At 46.6% G+C, this 5,054-nt stretch overlaps 1 pseudogene; it reads left to right on the forward strand.

The window, feature by feature from the left end:
* The first annotated feature begins 1,206 nt into the window (after nucleotides 1-1,206).
* LOC114685837 lies at nucleotides 1,207-5,054 on the forward strand (annotated as a pseudogene).

Here is a 5,054-nt window from a genome sequence, read left to right on the forward strand (position 1 = left end):
GGGCCTGTTGTTAGATGAGACATCACTGAGTTCTTTTTTATTTATTTTAAAAAAGTTTGTTTTTTTTTTTCATTTTACATACCAATCCCAGTTCCCCCTCCCTCCCCTTCTCCTGGCCCCCACCTCCACCAATCCCACCCCCATCCACTGGTCAGTAAGGGTAAGGCCTCCCTTGGGGAGTCAACAAAATCTGGCATACTAAATTGAGGCAGGGCCAATCCCCTCCCCCTGTGTCAAGGCTGAGCAAGGTATCTCACCCTAGGGAATGTGTTCCAAACAGCCATTTCATACACCTGGGATAAGTCTTGTTCTTACTGCCAGGGGCTGCCCAAACAGATCTAGCCACGTAACTGTCACCCACATTCAGAGGGCCTAGTTCAGTCCCATGCATGTTCCCCAGCTGACAGGTCAGAGTCCATGAGCTCCCACCAGCTTGGGTCATCTGTCTCTGTGATTTTCCCCATCATGATCTTGACCTCACTTGCTCCTGTGATCCCTCCTCCTCTATTCAACTGAAGTCTAGGAGCTCAGCCCAGTGCTTAGCTGTGGATCACTACATCTGCTTCCATCAGTTACCGGATGTAGGTTCTATGATGACAATTAGGTAGTCACTAATTTAATTATAGGGGAAGGTAAGTTCAGGCACTCTCTCCATTATTGTTAGGAGTCTTAGCTGGTGTCATCCTTGTGGATTCCTAGGGCATTTCCCTAGCACCAGGTTTCTCCCTAACCTCCCAATGGTTCCCTCTACCAAGATGTCTCTTTCGTTGCTGTCCCTCTCCGTCCCTCCCTTCACTCAGCCACCTCAGTCCCTCATGTTCACACCCCCCATCCCTTCCCTTCTACTCCCACCCCCAGTTTACCCAGGAGATCTTGACTATTTTCCCTTCCTGGGGACCTCCATGTGTGTCCCTCTTAGGGTCCTCCTTGTTACTAGCTTCTCTGGGGCTGCACCACCAAGTTCTTTTACTGAAGTTCAGCTCTTCCTTCCCTCTTGATTTTTCTGACTGGTGTAAAGCTTTGATTAGTTTCTGCAATTCCAATAAACCTGTTTCTGACAGTATTACCCATCTTGCACTGCTTTTCTATGTGAATGGGATTTTGGAGCTTCTTACGCTGCCTTCTTATTTCAGTATTTTCTAGATTAAACAGCTGCACTTCCTCAAAAGAATTATTGCATCCGAGACATCTGTGCTTTTGTCACGGATGTGGGCTTCTATACAGGGAAGCCGCTCCGTGGTTTTGGATAGTAAGGTCCAAGGTGTGAGCCTTCCCAATACCTCAGGTTTTGCTTGAGAAGATAACTGCTGGAGTTGCCCAATTGCTCCAGATCGGATGACATCATGGCCAACCTGTTGCTATAGAGAACAGTCATGTGAACAATACTTTATAATTGCTATTTTCATCCCACCTTGCCAAAAAACTTGAATGGATTTCTTTCTTTTCCTCTTATCTTCAATGAGAAAACCTATTTCATTTCTGAGGTAAAATCAAGTAAACTGTACCTTTACCTTTAATAGTTCCCTTTATATGGGAAGGGCAGAGAGAGAGAGAGGAAACAGAGAGAGAGAGAGATTCTGTGTTAGCATGCCCCTCTTCTACACTTCTCTAAGAGGGGTTGTCTAGGAATTTTCATTTTCCAACTAGTTCATACCCAGGATCCATCAATTTGTCAAAATTATTGTTGAAACTGGGCAGTGGTGGCGCACGCCTTTAATCCCAGCACTTGGGAGGCAGAGGCGGGTGGATCTCTGTGAGTTCGAGGCCAGCCTGGTCTACAGAGTGAGATCCAGGAAAGGCACCAAAACTACACGGAGAAACCCTGTCTCAAAAAAACCAAAAACCAAAACCAAACACCAAACACCAAAATTGTTGAATTGCTCCTACAGCTATTGACTCTGGAGCCTTCTGCTTTAAGCAAGCTCCTTGTGACCTCCAAACTGGGGAGGGGCATTCTTTTAGTTAGTGCTCTGGTTTCATTTCTGTTGATATAATAAAATATTCTCACAAAAAGCAACATCGGGCCTGATGTGGTGTGGTGGCCTTGCCTTTAGTCCCAGCACTGGAGACACAAAAGCTGGTAGAAAGTGCAACTGGAGACCATGGCTCATTGGTGGCATGGATCGTAGGTGACAGAGAACTGTGGAGGCAAAGCTCTTCTGATGCAACTATCAGCTCTTATTGACCTCGGCGAGATGGCTTTTATAGCCACATAAAAGAAAAAAGAAACTGCTCAGGTTATGAACCACTTGGTACGAAAATGAAGATTACCTGGGAACCTAGGGTCAAAGTTGGACCACAGACTTCTACACGCAGATCAAGCCCATTTTAGTTCTGTAAATGATCCATGAGGTTGATGGGGCGGAGCTGTTTTGGGGAGCCTGGGGTAGATATGCGGGAAACGTTCTACAGAGTCCTAAATTAGTAAAAGGTAGGACCTGTAGCCCAGCATCCAGCCCTAAACAGTGATGGATTCAGATGTTGGTTGGTTTGTCTGTCTGTAGAGGGCAGCACATACCAAGGGAAGGGAAGAGGAAATCCCCCCCCCTCAGGCTGTTTGTTACTCAGGAAGTTTTCATTCTTTTAAGGAATAACAGGTTTGAGGCAGTCAGAAGACCTCCGGTGAACCAAAGCTGTACATGAGACCCTGCTCTTCCGCTCTCATTCCCAGAAAACCCTTAAGCCTCGTTCCCTTTGGCTCTGTGAAGGCAGGACCAGCATCTGGTGCAGAAAGGAAGGTTGGGAAGCTGCAGGGCGACCAGTCCAGCAGTGGTGGAGGAGCACACAGGTCAGAAAGGGACCGGAAGACAAGGTGGATGGTGTGCTGGAAACCGAAATGGAAGGCAATATTTCAATACTATTTAGTTTAGGTACAAATTAACGGGTTTCATTATGATATTTTCATATATATATATATATATATATCGCTGTACCTTGTTCATATTTGCTTTTCATTCATTTTTATGAGTGTATTTCAGTTGTATACAATAATGGGTTTCATAATTAGTCATATCTTCATGCAGGCATCTAACACGCTGGGGTTAAATGGCCAACTTCTAAAGCTGGAATCTAGAGGGAACATACCTGAGACTTCTGACCCAGTACATAGACCAAACTTGCTGCTTTCTTGTCTGGTTTCCTGCAGATAATCTGGAGAAGGGAGGAAGGAAATCCCTCCATATAGTGTGCTATCGTGGAGAAAGTGTGGGAACTGGGTGTGGCAACTCAGAGCCCAGGCTCCAGAGGCAGAGCTGTTTCTGCCTCTCTCAGCGTTTGTTTCCCCTCGCCCAGCACCCCATTTTATTCCAGTACCAGAAAAAGATAGGTGTCACACTTGAGGAGGAATTTCAGAGAGAAACATTTGGAAGCTCTTATTCTGAAATAACAGATCGAGTAAGGGAGAAACTGAGGAAGGCAGCAAGAGAGGGAGTTGGGGAGGGAGGGGGACTAGGTGTTGGCATGTTCTTCCTGAAAGATTGTATTGCTCTTAGAGCATTAAGAGACTGTTCAGGAGACATGACTAATAATATGGGACCAAGAATACTATAAAGAACTTTGTCAATGAGATCCGCTAGTGATTTTGATGGATATGAGATATGCTCAATTGATGAACTAGGGAAACCTGGTTTGCAGGCTAGGACTTAAAGTGAGCTAGAATGCTCATTCACAGATGCAATAAAGGAGTAATCAGTTAAAAAAGACCAAAAGAGCGGGTTGCTTCAGGCAGGACTGATGAAAGGCATTAGTCTCAACTCAAGGATCAAAGAAAGCTGAAGTCCTGAGGATGATGTAGAATTAAATCATTTGTGAAAAGGATTTAGAAAGTCACGGAGAGACTATCATCTCAATAAACAAAAATCACCCTATGACCCACTGAAGGTTAGATTTGGAACTCTGAAGACAACTTTTATTGAGCTCTTGACCTGACCAAGTGTGCTTCCATTCAAGGAAAAAAAATGTTCACCCAGCCCACAAATGCTGTCATTTCCCTTAGCCACAATGTCAGTAGGCATTTGGCCAGCCTCTCAGTGGTTAGAAACGGGATCCCCACTCCCCAGCCCACTGCGAGGGAGAAGGCATTGTGTGTCCCAGAAAATCCCAACACCAGTGTTGGAAATGAGGGCCAGATTAAGATGTACATCGATGAAGTGTGTCGAGAGACGGTGTTACGTTGCTGCAAGTCATTTCTGCAGCAGGCCGGATTAGATCTGCTAATAAGCATGACAGTTATTAATAACATGCTTGCCAAGTCGGTTTCAGACCTGAAGTTTCCTTTGATAGCCCAGGGAAGTGAACGTGCAAAGGTTGAGGGTTTGGAAGCACTGGTGAGTTTGCCTGAAAAGCCAGTGTGGGCAGGGGAAGTGCTGGCTGCCCAAATGCTGTCCTCATCCATGCTCCCCTTTATCAGAAGCGGAGCAGAGAGATGCTCCTGGAAGCCCTCTCCCCATAAGTGGAGCAGAAGGAGACCGAATCCACCCAGAGCCCGAGCAGTTGACTGAGGGAGGCAGAGAAGCTGCAGAGGGGCAAGCAAGGATGCAGCCTTAGCCAGTGAGCGCCTCCTGGGGCCAAAGTTCCAATCCCAAAATGCAGGGCCACACTCTTCTTGGCCAGGCAGGGCTCCCAGAGCCCTGGGCAACCTCTGGGCTTTGTAGTCTGCAGGTAAAGCGCATTGTAAATTGCTCCCTTGCAGCCTTCCTCCTGCAGTAAAGGGTGAAGGGATCACCCTTTGGCTGCTGGCTGCAGATAAGGAACATCAAATCACAGCATCACGAGTGCTGTCCTTGCCTGTGCTGATCTCCCTGTCTAAGCGGGACCACTTAGCAGAAATGACACCCACATGGGAGCCTGTGCCCAGCTTGCATCTGCTGCCGCTGCTTTGGTTGAAGTAGTTCCCCTCTCCCCTTTTCTACACTAGCTGATGAATGACTAGCATGTTAATCAAAGAAATACACTCCCCTCCTGTCCGATGTACCGACTGACCCCCTTCCACCCCAGCCCCCACCTGTGTGTATCATCAATAAACTTGTGTGCTTTGATTGGCAAGAAAATGAAAA

Source organism: Peromyscus leucopus, chromosome X (genome assembly GCF_004664715.2).
Source record: "Peromyscus leucopus breed LL Stock chromosome X, UCI_PerLeu_2.1, whole genome shotgun sequence".
NCBI classification, from domain to species: Eukaryota; Metazoa; Chordata; class Mammalia; order Rodentia; family Cricetidae; genus Peromyscus; species Peromyscus leucopus.